Source organism: Amblyomma maculatum, chromosome 7 (assembly GCF_055883805.1).
Source record: "Amblyomma maculatum isolate TAMU_Amacu chromosome 7, ASM5588380v1, whole genome shotgun sequence".
In the NCBI taxonomy this organism is placed as follows: domain Eukaryota; kingdom Metazoa; phylum Arthropoda; class Arachnida; order Ixodida; family Ixodidae; genus Amblyomma; species Amblyomma maculatum.
The window spans coordinates 109,010,315-109,026,953 of NC_139350.1; the positions used below are offsets into that span (position 1 = coordinate 109,010,315).

General features: G+C 49.6%; 1 non-coding gene and 1 pseudogene across 1 annotated transcript; both read left to right on the forward strand.

The window, feature by feature from the left end:
* Positions 1-328: 328 nt before the first annotated feature.
* Positions 329-492, forward strand: LOC146184352 (U1 spliceosomal RNA). Its single transcript, XR_014708998.1, has one exon. It is a non-coding gene; the product is annotated as a U1 spliceosomal RNA (small nuclear RNA).
* Positions 493-11,133: 10,641 nt separating this feature from the next.
* Positions 11,134-11,268, forward strand: LOC146184353 (U1 spliceosomal RNA; annotated as a pseudogene).
* Positions 11,269-16,639: the final 5,371 nt, after the last annotated feature.

Consider the following 16,639-nt stretch of genomic DNA (forward strand, 5'->3'; position numbering starts at 1 on the left):
TTGCCGCAGTAGAGGAATGCGAGAAGTTGGAAGGCTGGTGAGGTGGCGCCACCACCCGTTAAACATGTCTATTAGCAACACTGAGACATACGCCAGCGTGTTGTGCGAGTTTGTAGCCTATTTTGTGCACATATAATGGTCAGTAGGCTTCTACAAAATAGTTTTGAATTAACAGCTTGAGAGTTCGCAAGAAAACATTTGTTATTCTCCGGGTGGACAAGCAACACGGAGCAGGGAGAGGCACGTTCTTTTATTTCCCAACGGTCGTAACTTGAGCAGAAGGCGGTGTCTCTGTAGGTTGCCTCCGCGGCAGAGACGTCGTCCAAGCATACTTACCTGGTGCCGAGGCTACCGTGATCAGCAAGGCGGTGCCTCCAGGGAGAGGTGCGGGCATTGCACTACGCTCGTGCTGACCCCTGCCACTACCCCAAACTGGGGCAGATGGGGCATGCAATTTTTGGTAGTGGGGGACTGCGTTCGCGCTTTCCCCCTCGCTATACCATCAAAAGTCAGATTTTATAACTCATCGGCGGCTGTTTTGGTGCTGCTCCGTTGCAGGCACTTCGGTAATGCGAGGTCGTTCGCTTAAGGAGAGTTTAGTTACGTAATAATTCAGATCATAAATAGATAAACCTCGTGGAATGCACAGGTTTGCTTAGTAAGAAATGACCTTCAGCAGTCTATTTCGGATATTAAGTATCAGGGGAATCCCTCCTCTCCTCTATCATTTGCCTCTTATCGGCGTTAATTAGTCGCACTTTATCCGCCTAGAGCAAGTTTGTAGGTACACCATCGCTACTGTCGCTGGAAGAAAAAGGCGCAGTATCTGTCACACTTGCTCTGTGTGACAGATAATAATAATGAGATTCTTGTTGAGGGGGGAAGAGAAGGGGGGGGATTACACGGCCCTATAACTGTCTCCTGTACTTGCAGGGATACACCGCTACGGGGCCGAGTAGAGGGTAAGGGGGAATGAAAGAGGGGAGAGGAAGGGGGAGCGAAAGCGTTGTCGTTGGTAGTCAATGTCGAGGACCCCTGGAGAAAAATGCCAAACATGGAAGGGCAAACACTCGTACAACAAGGATTGGTGGATTTTGAAGCGGGGACGTGCCGCGCAAAGGAGAAAGCCTTCATGACATATGTAGAGATAATTATGAGGTTTAAAGAAAGGGAAAAAAAAAAAAAGAAAATCTGATAGGGAGATTTGGAATGTCATGGATGCTTATGCTAGCAGTTGGATGCGCGCGGTGGGAGGAGTGGGGCCTTGCAGAAGGGGCAAAGAGCCTTGTGGGATAATATAGGAGGAGATAAGATAATAATAATAATAAAAAATAATAATAATAATAATAAAAAAGTAGTCTGAGGGCATATTTGAAATGCGACAGATAGGCTGGGAAGGAAGGGCCTTTGCAGAGGTTGCATGGGACCTTATGGGATATATAAAGGAAGAATTGATGATAATAAACACCACAAAAAAAAAAAAAAGAAGAGGGAGAAAAAAAAAGTCTGAGGGGATTATTTGAAATGCAGGAGATAGGGCCTTTGCAGAAGGTGGATGGGACCTTATGGAATATGTAACGGAGCAATTGATGATACTAAACAGACAAAAGAAAAAAAAAAAAAAGAAGAGAGGGAAAAAAAAAGTAGTCTGAGGGCATTAGTTGAAATGCAACAGATAGGCTGTGAAGGAAGGGCCTTTGCAGAGGGTGGATGGGACCTTATGGGATATATAAAGGAAGAATTGATGATAATAAACACCACAAAAAAAAAATAATAAGTGGAGGGAGAAAAAAAAAAAAAAGTAGTCTGAGGGGATTATTTGAGATGGAGGAGATAGGGCCTTTGCAGAAGGTACATGGGACCTTATGGAATATGTAACGGAGGAATTGATAATGATAAACACACACACAGAAAAAAAAAAAAAGATTCTGTGGGCATTACATAAATTGGTAGAGATAAAAGTTAGACGATTTGCGGGCAGTTGGTTGCGCGCAGGAGTGAGAGAAGGTCCTTGTGCAAAAAGGCCTTATAGGACTTAAAGAAAAAAAAAAAACACAAACAGAATAATGATAATAAAAAAAAAAATGGAACTGGTGCTATGCGGGGAATAGCGCGGGAGTGGCACACTGAATTGGTGAGAGTTGCTGGCAATAATTTGCGCACTAGGGGAAGATGGAAAGTGTTCACAGTTTTGCACTTAGTCCACTGTCCCGTAGGAATAACAGGAGCACTTTTAGGGCACTTTGCACTTTGTGGGGAGGGCCAGACGGGTGAAGGATCTCACATGTGTTAGCACAGGGAAGTCCAAGATTTCGGTAACCTTCCCGAAGGAGGTGTCGCGGTTGCGAGTACACAGGGCACATACACAGAACGTGTTCGAGTGTTTCTGCGTCACCGCACGACGCATACAGGGGAGACATTTCTCGTAGTCGGCTAGCGCGCACACCGGTCCAAACACATCCGATGCGGAGGCGCAACAGCAGAACATAGTCTCTCCGGGCGAAGAGGCGAGTATTAACTGCACGGAAGGGGTGGCCGCTGGCGATGCGAGGGTCAGGGTGGTGGGAAATGGTGTGTCGCGCGATTGCAAGACGAGCACAGTCATATGTAGTGTTGTCCGCGCACATGGGAACGGACGGGTGGTGGGCTGATCGAGCGAGCTCATCAGCAAGTTCGTTGCCCCCTATCCCACAGTGCGATGGGATCCATTGTAGGACTGTATCGCAGCCGGATTCGGCGAGGCGTTGGAAGTTGCGTGCGCATACTTGCAGTAGGCGAGGTCCTTGGGCCTGAAGCGCTGCCCTCGAATCGGTGAGAATGGCAGCATTTTTAATTTCAGGGCTTTCCAGGAGCAGGGTGGCTGCCAGATTGAGTGCAGCTATCTCAGCTGTTTGTGACGAGGAAGGGAAGTGTAGCCTGCATAATTTAGAGGTGTCCAAGTCGGGAATCACACATGCGGCAGCTGCGGATTTTTCTTGCTGACGGACTGACCCATCAGTAAAGATGAGGGTTCGGTGACGAAAATCCGTGTGAATTTTGGATGCGGCCTCTTGCTGAAGGGCGCATACGGGCGTGTTTCGTTTGCTCTTCACCCCTGGGAGACCCTGATAGATGCGGGGCGGGCAGATTTCATGTGGGGGTTGTGGAGCAGCAAGGGGCGGTGGAGAGGGGCCCAGTATCTCACGGAAGAGGCACATGACACGACCGATGCGTGTGTTAGGTTTGGCTGAAATTCTGCGAAGAAGTTCAGAGCCATCTTGTGCTCGGTGAAGCCGCTCGATGTGGTTGAGGGCAGTTTTGAGTGCTCTTAGTGAGAGGGGGATGTTGCGGGTTTCTGCATAGGTCGCTGCCACCTGAGATCCGTTGGGGAGACCATATATGTGTCGTATGGCGTTCCTATGGCATGTGTCCAGCCTTTTCCATTGGAGTGGGCTGAGACTGAGCAGGGGAAGGGCATACAATGCTCTGGCTGAGGCGATCGCTTCATGGATTCTTGCACAGAGCGGGGGAGAGGCTCCTTCACCTTTGGCAAGGAGACGAAGCGCTAGTTTACCTATGCGCTTGGTGTCTGCGCACACTTTATCCACCGCAAGGCGCCAGGTGATGCGGGCATCAATTTTGAGGCCGAGGTAAACAACCGTTGTGCGCCAAGGCAGGGGGGTTCCGTCCAGGCGAAGAGGGCGTGTTTTGTTGCGGGCTGCAGCACCACGGGGATGGTAGAGCAGGGCTTCAGTTTTTTCGGCCGACACTGCGAGGCCGACACTGCGAATAAACGCGGTGACAGCATCGAGCGCACGCTGAAGGTCGCGAAGCGATGAGGCGTTGCTGCGGGTTGTTGATGAGGCGAACAGGGCAACATCGTCCGCATATACACACACACGCGCAAACTCGCGCTCAGCACGGGGGAGACACAAGGGTAGTTGGGCCAGCACGATGTTGAATAGGAAAGGGCTCAGCACACTTCCCTGAGGGACACCGCATGGCACTGGACGGGGGGCACTACAGGTGTTGCCCACCTTCACGGAGAGTGTTCGCTCGCTGAGGAACGCACTGACGAAGTTCAGGAGGCGGCCGGTGGCACCAATGTTTTTTAGCGCGTCGATCACTGCCCAGTGAGGAAGACAATCGAAGGCGCTTCTGATGTCGAGCAGGATGAGGTATCCCACTTGGCTGGTGTTGCGGGCGTTTTCAAGGGTGCTGACAACATCCGCAATGCAGTCAGCAGTTGCTCGTAAGGGGCGAAAACCACTCTGCTGAGGCGCCAAGCACCCGCTTTCCGTAGCAAGCCACTCCAGTCTGCGAACTCTCTGAACTCTCGCGAATACTCTGACTCTGAACCGCGCCGTAAGGGAAGGGAGGAAGGTGGGAGTGAAAGTGGAATGAGAGAAAGGGGAGCCGTTGTGGAGGGCTACGGAGTAATTTCGACCACCTGAGGATCTTTAACGTGCGCTGACATCGCACCAGCACACGGACGCCACTTCGTTTTGCCTCCATCGAAAAACGCAGCCGCCGTGGTCGGGTTCGGACCCGGGAACTCCGGCACAGTAGTCGGGCGCGTCTTACCACTGCATCACTCACTCACGGCGGGGGCCGTCTACGCCACGTGGTTTATTAGATTTGTTTAAACTGATAGGAATTATATTCGGAGCGAAGCGAAATACACGCAGATTTGCATGTGCTTTTTGTTAAATTGCCGAAATTAGGGTACTGTTTAGTATAGTACGAGAGACGCAGAATGCTCTAATTTCATTCGAAATAGTAATTGTCGTCTAAGCCAAGTGGTTTATAAGGAAAAACAAAAAACAAGTAAGCACGTATGCGTGCCACCTCCACAAGCTGCGTTGCCTGCTCGATTTCTGACGCTGCTTTCCCCACGTAGTCTTTGTACACTGTCTCCGAGTATGAAAGGGAACTATCAGTTTGCTCAAAAAGACGGTTCGTTTTATTTTCTCAAGTAAAGGCGAAAATTACTTTTGGACGTTACATTTATAATCAATAAAACACACAAAAAAGTATACTTGACACATAAACGACAGAGGAACGGGTAACTTAATGAATGGCATAACTTTGCTCCTTTTCATATTGAACAACCCTACGCAGACCGTGAGGGTTAACTTTTTCATATTTGCGCTATGTAAAGCAAGGCGAGGGTCGTGGATGAGCAAACAGGTCAGTGCGTTGAAAAGAAACAGGTAGAAAGGTGGTGAAATGAATTGAAAAAAAAAAAAAAAAAAAAAACACGGCAGGTATAGAAAGCACGTTAAATCCTAGGACACTTAATGTATGTTAGCACGAAGAGGGAAATGGAGGTAGGGCGTGGTTAGCGGAATATCGGGAAGGAATACGGGACCTCTACAAAGAACGTGCGCAAAAAAAAGACAAGGAAAAAAGTTCGAAAGAAAAAGCCCGGAAAAGAGTAAAAAAAAGAAAAAACTGCTGAGAGGGCGAGGATTGTAGCCGTGACGCAGGTTCAACGTTACCCTTGTCAAGTGATAGTCCCGTGGCACACTACTACAATGCGATCGGAGTCCGTGACGCCACTTGCGAGACTCACGGGGATGGTTTCTTGCCGGAAACGCGCGAATCGCTGGGACTTTCTCCGGTACGAACTGCTTGGGGGCACGAACTCTGCACGCTCAATCGCTCAATACGCTGCAGTGCATTGCCGCAGTAGAGGAATGCGAGAAGTTGGAAGGCTGGTGAGGTGGCGCCACCACCCGTTAAACATGTCTATTAGCAACACTGAGACATACGCCAGCGTGTTGTGCGAGTTTGTAGCCTATTTTGTGCACATATAATGGTCAGTAGGCTTCTACAAAATAGTTTTGAATTAACAGCTTGAGAGTTCGCAAGAAAACATTTGTTATTCTCCGGGTGGACAAGCAACACGGAGCAGGGAGAGGCACGTTCTTTTATTTCCCAACGGTCGTAACTTGAGCAGAAGGCGGTGTCTCTGTAGGTTGCCTCCGCGGCAGAGACGTCGTCCAAGCATACTTACCTGGTGCCGAGGTTACCGTGTGAGGTGTTACTCTGCCGGATTGCGTCCAGATCTTCAAGGCAGCCCCTGGATTCTGCCCAACGGTTCAGGCCAGGAGTCCTTTCGCCGAGTCGACCGCCCGGGCACCACAGCAGTTCGCCGTGGGAGCCAGGGCTCCGCCGTGCCGTAAGATGGTCTACTCGGCCCCCCCGCCCAAAGCTCATTGCTTCATTATCAATGCACCAGATGGCAGCACCGTAGATGATGTCATCGATGCACTTGAAATAGTTACCGGCCCAGCCGGAATTAAGTCCCTCCAACATATGGGAGGTGTAAAGTTTGGTGTCGCTGCTGCCTCCAACAGCGCTGCCATGAAGCTCAAGACCCGAGGCGCTATTTTGCTTAATGGCGTTTCAGTACCGCTAGTCAGCGTTGGTCCAGAAATTGTTCACGTATCAGTCTTTCGAGTGCCGCTGTGGGTGGCCGATGCGTCGCTCGCCGCAGCGTTATCAGCTTACGGCAATGTCCAAAATGTCCATGAGCCGGCTTTCAAAGGTCGGCCAGGTGTTGGTACAGGCATCCGGGTCGCTCGGATAGAGATGAAAAAGCCCATCCCGAATTTTCTAAAAGTCCAGGGCTACACTGTAATGTGCGACTACCGCGGTGTAGAGAAGCTGTGCTCACGTTGCCGCCTGGCAGGCCACATCGGAAAGGACTGCCGCACCCCCCGCTGTAGTAGGTGTGGCATTTTCGGACACGAAACGGAGGGCTGCGAAGAACCGTGCCGTAAGTGTGCTGGCAGTCACGCCACGGTTGACTGCATCAAACCAAGATCTTTTGCTGCGGCAGCGGCAACGGAAACTCAAGAAACGCCTGAAGTGCCAGCTATCACCTCGGATGGCAACACAGAAGATGAATTGGACGCTGGCACCTTCACAATTGATGAAAAATCGGAAGACAACGAATGCCCGAGCGAGAGCGGTACAGAATCAGTTGACACATACTTCCCAGCACTGCCAACGACCTCTGAAGAAACCACAAGCGACGAGGCCACTCACCAAAGCTCGCCCAAGTCAGCGACCGTACCAGCGTCACATAGTGCTGCAAACCCCAACGACAGCAGTGCTTCAAGTACTAGCGAGCCACCGCACAACCCTGACGAACGCGGCTCCCGTGCAGCTGAACGAGAGGGCCAAACATCCCGCCACAGCATGCCTGCGTGTGTGCCTCAGCCTCCTCGTGTCGGCAAGCTACTCGTCGAAAGCAGAAAAATGGACTTGGACCACCCACCCAGCCACCGCATCAGTTCACCCCCCTTGGACACCGCCATGGAAGAAGATCGCCACGGCATGAAACGGGGACACCCTGCCTCAGCGGAAAGCGACAGCTCCTCTGAAACCAGTAAGCCCCACAAGATTGCAAGTGCCCCGGCGCAGTCAGGGCACACTTCTCCCTAGAATAATGGCCTCATTTCAGTGTTTTCCTCTTTTTAGTTTCAGAATATCTGCGTGCGCTCTTTTAATAATGGCGATTGTACACCTTCTATCTCTGAATGCTCAGGGCTTGCGCAGCCTAGACAAACAGAGGGAGATCGTGAACTTCGCACGAGCACGTAACGTAGATATTCTCTTTTTACAAGAATGCAACTTTAGTTCCCCGTATGATGTTCAGTCTTTTTGTTCTCGGTTTTGTGTTGAAGCATTTTTTACGTTAACTGATGCATTTATGAGTGGCGTCGGGGTTGTATTTCTTACGCCTGCTTATCGACGCGGTACCCATTGTCATTTCGGGTTTGATGGACGCACGTTGGCAGTTGACTTTAACCTGCATGGTCGTCGTGTGAGAGCACTTGTTATCTACGCTCCAGCGCAGCGCTCCTGCACCTCTGAATTTTTTGATTCACTCGATGCCTACATGCTTGATAGCTATCCCACTTTCCTGGTTGGGGATTTCAACTGTGTTGAGGACCCTCACAGAGATGTCAGTGGTCGCAGACAGGGCAGGCCTTACACAGGCGTACGAGCACTAAAACGGCTCATACGTAGCTTCAGGCTTAGAGATGCGTGGATAGATCTGCATGGTAACCAATTTAAAGCAACGTGGCAACGCGGCTCTAACATGAGTCGATTAGACCGCTTTTACTTCCCTGAAAATCTAGCCACTCATGTTACCAGCTGTGACGTCCTCAGATTCCCGCCTGATGTCCCACGCATCTCTGATCATTTCCCCGTATCAGTAAAGTTATCATTCCACCAGTCAGCTCCATTTCAGAATCACTGGAAAATGGACACAACACTCGTATATGATCCGGTGAGCGTTGCCACCCTGCGTGTGGCACTCGAGTACACGTGCAGCCGCCCAGTGGAGCCGCGATGTTGGGATTCCTTGAAGGCCAGCTGGCGTGCAGAGCTAATGAAAGGAGGTCGGGAAAGAAAGTTGAGGCTGACAGCTGAAATAAACGACACCCTTCGGAAAGCACGCATAGTGCGGCGTGGTGAGCCTCTCACGTTCACCATGCAGGACTATTTAAATCAGTTAAAAGCTCGTTACCAACTCCTGCTTCGCCTTAGCTCGCGCACAGCCGCAGAATTGTTTGTGAAGGGGAGGCCTGTTGCTGACCCCGCGGTCCTTCGCAGTGTTCGCAGCGGCTCTTTAGAAAGAGTTACATCGATTCCCTTTGTTGTACTGCCGAACGGGACACAGTCTGACAACGCCGAAGACATAAGGGAAGTATTCACCGCACATTTTACGCACTTGTTCACGACTGAAGGTAGAGACAGTGAAGGTCTGAACTGTGATGTTCGAGAATTTTGTTCAGGTATAGCGCGCATTCCTGAAGAACTCCGGGAAGATCTTTGCTGTCCAATAACCTCGGATGAGCTTCGGATAGCGGTGCAGGGAATGAATGCCTCTGCAGCCGCAGGCCCGGACGGGCTTCCAATCATATTTTATAAGACGTTTTTCGAAGTAATACAAGTACACCTACTGTCAATGCTCAACGGGCTCCTTACGGAAGGGATTAGACCGGAAACATTCCGCGAGAGTAGAGTCGTACTCATTCTAAAAAGTGGCGGTGAACCATCTGAACCCAAGGCATGGAGGCCCATCTCCTTACTCAACTCGGATTATAAAATATTTGCTGCAATACTAGCACATCGTATAACAGCTGTCTTACCTGAACTAATTAGCAATGCCCAAACATGCTGTGTACCAGGCCGCACAATCTATTCTTCGCTAGCTCTAACCCGCGATCTTTTTACCTTTGCCACACATACTCAGGTTTCAGGCGCTTTTGTATCCCTTGACCAAGAAAAGGCATTTGATTGTGTAGAACGAGAGTATCTTTTTGCTGTTCTAGAATGTTTTGGCTTTCCGGAGCGCTTAATAGGAACCCTTCGGTTGCTGTATACAGATTTAGAAGCTTACCTGGTAATCAACGGCCAGCCCAGTGATCCAATTGCTGTGAGCAGGGGAATACGGCAAGGTTGTCCTCTCTCATCTCTCCTTTTCGTGCTGTGCATAGAGCCTTTGTTGCAGCAGGTTCAAAACTGCAAGTCAATACGCGGGTTCCCTCTCCCAGGCCAGGGTGAGGTGAAAGTAGCAGCATACGCTGATGATGTTTCTCTTTTCATAAGGAATATTGATAGTTACAGCGCATTTCTGCGTCTTTTTCACATATATAGCTGCCTATCAGGTGCACGCCTCAATCCGGCAAAAAGCCAAGCACTGCGTTTCGGAGCTTTTAACGAAGACTTTCCTGATGGTGTTGCCTGGGTAGATGGTGTGAAAGTCCTGGGCGTTACATTCCTAGCGTCCGGTGAGGTAGCTCGTAGCACCTGGAAAGAAATAAGACAAAAAGCTGAGAAACGGATCGACGTAGCTCGAACGTTTCACTTACCCTTCTCTGAGCGAGCATACCTCATCAAAAGCAGTGTGGTGGCGTCCCTTTTTTACGTAGCTAAAGTGGCCCGTCCTCCTCGCAGAGTCCTACAGCGGTTAGCTACTGCTTGTGGTTCGTTCCTTTGGAATGAGAAGAACGAGAGTGTTTCAAGGGCTCTGGTCCGCTTACCGACTAAAATGGGAGGCTTCAGCATCCCGGACTTTGAAATAATGTGCCGCGTGCTGGCCCTGAGAGCCACTTGGGATATCATCGCGGATGTAGTATACTGTGGCAAACAACTTACTGTGTATTTTATGGGCACCTCTCGCCGTCTGTTTGGAATGGACTCATGTACAGGTCCGGCAGCCGAGAGACCACCAGTGTTTTACACATATATTGTACAATCCCTACGCATGGTTCAGAACGCATTACCCAATTGTGACCCCAAGGAAATGTCCCCCACAGACATATGTGAAAACATAGCTATTCAGCGCCTGGATGATGACCAGCGCAGGAAGGTTAGCAAAAGAAAGCGGAGGCCGTTGATCACAGCCTCCCTTCCAGCGGATGTCCGCGATTTCATTTGGTTACGAGAATGGCAGGCACTACCAACAGCCGACCGCCTTGCAGCGTGGGGCGTGGCGCGCTCCGCGTTATGCCCGCAATGCGGTCGCACTGAAACCTTAGATCATGTTTTGCATGAGTGTTGTGTGGCGCGCACATTCTGGCGCCTAGTGACGCGCATGTTTCATGCCAGAATGCAGTGGCAGAGTCGCCACAGAGACATTTTCATAGAGCTTGTCATGTGTATAGGCATGTATGTACTGTGGAAGCGGAGAGGCCTGGCTGTTTTGCGGGGGCGACCGCAGAAAGCCATGTTTCCGATGCTGCATAGATTAAGAACATTACTATACACTCACCTGAATGAGGAACTTGTCATGCTGGGGGAGGAAGAATTCCTCCGACATTGGTCAACGAGATTCATTGTTGTTGCAAATGGTAAAGTGACCGCGCCTATCCTTCCATACTAGGAAGATAGGCAAGTGAGAGAAACGTTTCGATGATGTTATCATGAAATAGTTCCACAAAGCAAAAAAGCTGTGCAGAAATATTATCAGCGAAACAGCATGTATATTTGTATGTGTATTTGTGTATATGTACGTGATTGAACACCTCTAGAATTATTGCAATTTTTGTCCGCTAAGGCCCCAGACGGATACACTTGTGTTCTGTAGATGTTTATGAAAAATAAAATTCTCTTCAAAAAAAAAAAAAAAAAAAAAGGCGGTGCCTCCAGGGAGAGGTGCGGGCATTGCACTACGCTCGTGCTGACCCCTGCCACTACCCCAAACTGGGGCAGATGGGGCATGCAATTTTTGGTAGTGGGGGACTGCGTTCGCGCTTTCCCCCTCGCTATACCATCAAAAGTCAGATTTTATAACTCATCGGCGGCTGTTTTGGTGCTGCTCCGTTGCAGGCACTTCGGTAATGCGAGGTCGTTCGCTTAAGGAGAGTTTAGTTACGTAATAATTCAGATCATAAATAGATAAACCTCGTGGAATGCACAGGTTTGCTTAGTAAGAAATGACCTTCAGCAGTCTATTTCGGATATTAAGTATCAGGGGAATCCCTCCTCTCCTCTATCATTTGCCTCTTATCGGCGTTAATTAGTCGCACTTTATCCGCCTAGAGCAAGTTTGTAGGTACACCATCGCTACTGTCGCTGGAAGAAAAAGGCGCAGTATCTGTCACACTTGCTCTGTGTGACAGATAATAATATTGAGATTCTTGTTGAGGGGGGAAGAGAAGGGGGGGGATTACACGGCCCTATAACTGTCTCCTGTACTTGCAGGGATACACCGCTACGGGGCCGAGTAGAGGGTAAGGGGGAATGAAAGAGGGGAGAGGAAGGGGGAGCGAAAGCGTTGTCGTTGGTAGTCAATGTCGAGGACCCCTGGAGAAAAATGCCAAACATGGAAGGGCAAACACTCGTACAACAAGGATTGGTGGATTTTGAAGCGGGGACGTGCCGCGCAAAGGAGAAAGCCTTCATGACATATGTAGAGATAATTATGAGGTTTAAAGAAAGGGAAAAAAAAAAAAAGAAAATCTGATAGGGAGATTTGGAATGTCATGGATGCTTATGCTAGCAGTTGGATGCGCGCGGTGGGAGGAGTGGGGCCTTGCAGAAGGGGCAAAGAGCCTTGTGGGATAATATAGGAGGAGATAAGATAATAATAATAATAAAAAATAATAATAATAATAAAAAAAAAGTAGTCTGAGGGCATATTTGAAATGCGACAGATAGGCTGGGAAGGAAGGGCCTTTGCAGAGGTTGCATGGGACCTTATGGGATATATAAAGGAAGAATTGATGATAATAAACACCACAAAAAAAAAAAAAGAAGAGGGAGAAAAAAAAAAGTCTGAGGGGATTATTTGAAATGCAGGAGATAGGGCCTTTGCAGAAGGTGGATGGGACCTTATGGAATATGTAACGGAGCAATTGATGATACTAAACAGACAAAAGAAAAAAAAAAAAGAAGAGAGGGAAAAAAAAAAGTAGTCTGAGGGCATTAGTTGAAATGCAACAGATAGGCTGTGAAGGAAGGGCCTTTGCAGAGGGTGGATGGGACCTTATGGGATATATAAAGGAAGAATTGATGATAATAAACACCACAAAAAAAAAAAATAAGTGGAGGGAGAAAAAAAAAAAAAGTAGTCTGAGGGGATTATTTGAGATGGAGGAGATAGGGCCTTTGCAGAAGGTGCATGGGACCTTATGGAATATGTAACGGAGGAATTGATAATGATAAACACACACACAGAAAAAAAAAAAAAAAGATTCTGTGGGCATTACATAAATTGGTAGAGATAAAAGTTAGACGATTTGCGGGCAGTTGGTTGCGCGCAGGAGTGAGAGAAGGTCCTTGTGCAAAAAGGCCTTATAGGACTTAAAGAAAAAAAAAAACACAAACAGAATAATGATAATAAAAAAAAAAATGGAACTGGTGCTATGCGGGGAATAGCGCGGGAGTGGCACACTGAATTGGTGAGAGTTGCTGGCAATAATTTGCGCACTAGGGGAAGATGGAAAGTGTTCACAGTTTTGCACTTAGTCCACTGTCCCGTAGGAATAACAGGAGCACTTTTAGGGCACTTTGCACTTTGTGGGGAGGGCCAGACGGGTGAAGGATCTCACATGTGTTAGCACAGGGAAGTCCAAGATTTCGGTAACCTTCCCGAAGGAGGTGTCGCGGTTGCGAGTACACAGGGCACATACACAGAACGTGTTCGAGTGTTTCTGCGTCACCGCACGACGCATACAGGGGAGACATTTCTCGTAGTCGGCTAGCGCGCACACCGGTCCAAACACATCCGATGCGGAGGCGCAACAGCAGAACATAGTCTCTCCGGGCGAAGAGGCGAGTATTAACTGCACGGAAGGGGTGGCCGCTGGCGATGCGAGGGTCAGGGTGGTGGGAAATGGTGTGTCGCGCGATTGCAAGACGAGCACAGTCATATGTAGTGTTGTCCGCGCACATGGGAACGGACGGGTGGTGGGCTGATCGAGCGAGCTCATCAGCAAGTTCGTTGCCCCCTATCCCACAGTGCGATGGGATCCATTGTAGGACTGTATCGCAGCCGGATTCGGCGAGGCGTTGGAAGTTGCGTGCGCATACTTGCAGTAGGCGAGGTCCTTGGGCCTGAAGCGCTGCCCTCGAATCGGTGAGAATGGCAGCATTTTTAATTTCAGGGCTTTCCAGGAGCAGGGTGGCTGCCAGATTGAGTGCAGCTATCTCAGCTGTTTGTGACGAGGAAGGGAAGTGTAGCCTGCATAATTTAGAGGTGTCCAAGTCGGGAATCACACATGCGGCAGCTGCGGATTTTTCTTGCTGACGGACTGACCCATCAGTAAAGATGAGGGTTCGGTGACGAAAATCCGTGTGAATTTTGGATGCGGCCTCTTGCTGAAGGGCGCATACGGGCGTGTTTCGTTTGCTCTTCACCCCTGGGAGACCCTGATAGATGCGGGGCGGGCAGATTTCATGTGGGGGTTGTGGAGCAGCAAGGGGCGGTGGAGAGGGGCCCAGTATCTCACGGAAGAGGCACATGACACGACCGATGCGTGTGTTAGGTTTGGCTGAAATTCTGCGAAGAAGTTCAGAGCCATCTTGTGCTCGGTGAAGCCGCTCGATGTGGTTGAGGGCAGTTTTGAGTGCTCTTAGTGAGAGGGGGATGTTGCGGGTTTCTGCATAGGTCGCTGCCACCTGAGATCCGTTGGGGAGACCATATATGTGTCGTATGGCGTTCCTATGGCATGTGTCCAGCCTTTTCCATTGGAGTGGGCTGAGGCTGAGCAGGGGAAGGGCATACAATGCTCTGGCTGAGGCGATCGCTTCATGGATTCTTGCACAGAGCGGGGGAGAGGCTCCTTCACCTTTGGCAAGGAGACGAAGCGCTAGTTTACCTATGCGCTTGGTGTCTGCGCACACTTTATCCACCGCAAGGCGCCAGGTGATGCGGGCATCAATTTTGAGGCCGAGGTAAACAACCGTTGTGCGCCAAGGCAGGGGGGTTCCGTCCAGGCGAAGAGGGCGTGTTTTGTTGCGGGCTGCAGCACCACGGGGATGGTAGAGCAGGGCTTCAGTTTTTTCGGCCGACACTGCGAGGCCGACACTGCGAATAAACGCGGTGACAGCATCGAGCGCACGCTGAAGGTCGCGAAGCGATGAGGCGTTGCTGCGGGTTGTTGATGAGGCGAACAGGGCAACATCGTCCGCATATACACACACACGCGCAAACTCGCGCTCAGCACGGGGGAGACACAAGGGTAGTTGGGCCAGCACGATGTTGAATAGGAAAGGGCTCAGCACACTTCCCTGAGGGACACCGCATGGCACTGGACGGGGGGCACTACAGGTGTTGCCCACCTTCACGGAGAGTGTTCGCTCGCTGAGGAACGCACTGACGAAGTTCAGGAGGCGGCCGGTGGCACCAATGTTTTTTAGCGCGTCGATCACTGCCCAGTGAGGAAGACAATCGAAGGCGCTTCTGATGTCGAGCAGGATGAGGTATCCCACTTGGCTGGTGTTGCGGGCGTTTTCAAGGGTGCTGACAACATCCGCAATGCAGTCAGCAGTTGCTCGTAAGGGGCGAAAACCACTCTGCTGAGGCGCCAAGCACCCGCTTTCCGTAGCAAGCCACTCCAGTCTGCGAACTCTCTGAACTCTCGCGAATACTCTGACTCTGAACCGCGCCGTAAGGGAAGGGAGGAAGGTGGGAGTGAAAGTGGAATGAGAGAAAGGGGAGCCGTTGTGGAGGGCTACGGAGTAATTTCGACCACCTGAGGATCTTTAACGTGCGCTGACATCGCACCAGCACACGGACGCCACTTCGTTTTGCCTCCATCGAAAAACGCAGCCGCCGTGGTCGGGTTCGGACCCGGGAACTCCGGCACAGTAGTCGGGCGCGTCTTACCACTGCATCACTCACTCACGGCGGGGGCCGTCTACGCCACGTGGTTTATTAGATTTGTTTAAACTGATAGGAATTATATTCGGAGCGAAGCGAAATACACGCAGATTTGCATGTGCTTTTTGTTAAATTGCCGAAATTAGGGTACTGTTTAGTATAGTACGAGAGACGCAGAATGCTCTAATTTCATTCGAAATAGTAATTGTCGTCTAAGCCAAGTGGTTTATAAGGAAAAAAAAAAAAAAGTAAGCACGTATGCGTGCAACCTCCACAAGCTGCGTTGCCTGCTCGATTTCTGACGCTGCTTTCCCCACGTAGTCTTTGTACACTGTCTCCGAGTATGAAAGGGAACTATCAGTTTGCTCAAAAAGACGGTTCGTTTTATTTTCTCAAGTAAAGGCGAAAATTACTTTTGGACGTTACATTTATAATCAATAAAACACACAAAAAAGTATACTTGACACATAAACGACAGAGGAACGGGTAACTTAATGAATGGCATAACTTTGCTCCTTTTCATATTGAACAACCCTACGCAGACCGTGAGGGTTAACTTTTTCATATTTGCGCTATGTAAAGCAAGGCGAGGGTCGTGGATGAGCAAACAGGTCAGTGCGTTGAAAAGAAACAGGTAGAAAGGTGGTGAAATGAATTGAAAGAAAAAAAAAAAAAAAAAAAAAAAACACGGCAGGTATAGAAAGCACGTTAAATCCTAGGACACTTAATGTATGTTAGCACGAAGAGGGAAATGGAGGTAGGGCGTGGTTAGCGGAATATCGGGAAGGAATACGGGACCTCTACAAAGAACGTGCGCAAAAAAAAGACAAGGAAAAAAGTTCGAAAGAAAAAGCCCGGAAAAGAGTAAAAAAAAGAAAAAACTGCTGAGAGGGCGAGGATTGTAGCCGTGACGCAGGTTCAACGTTACCCTTGTCAAGTGATAGTCCCGTGGCACACTACTACAATGCGATCGGAGTCCGTGACGCCACTTGCGAGACTCACGGGGATGGTTTCTTGCCGGAAACGCGCGAATCGCTGGGACTTTCTCCGGTACGAACTGCTTGGGGGCACGAACTCTGCACGCTCAATCGCTCAATACGCTGCAGTGCATTGCCGCAGTAGAGGAATGCGAGAAGTTGGAAGGCTGGTGAGGTGGCGCCACCACCCGTTAAACATGTCTATTAGCAACACTGAGACATACGCCAGCGTGTTGTGCGAGTTTGTAGCCTATTTTGTGCACATATAATGGTCAGTAGGCTTCTACAAAATAGTTTTGAATTAACAGCTTGAGAGTTCGCAAGAAAACAT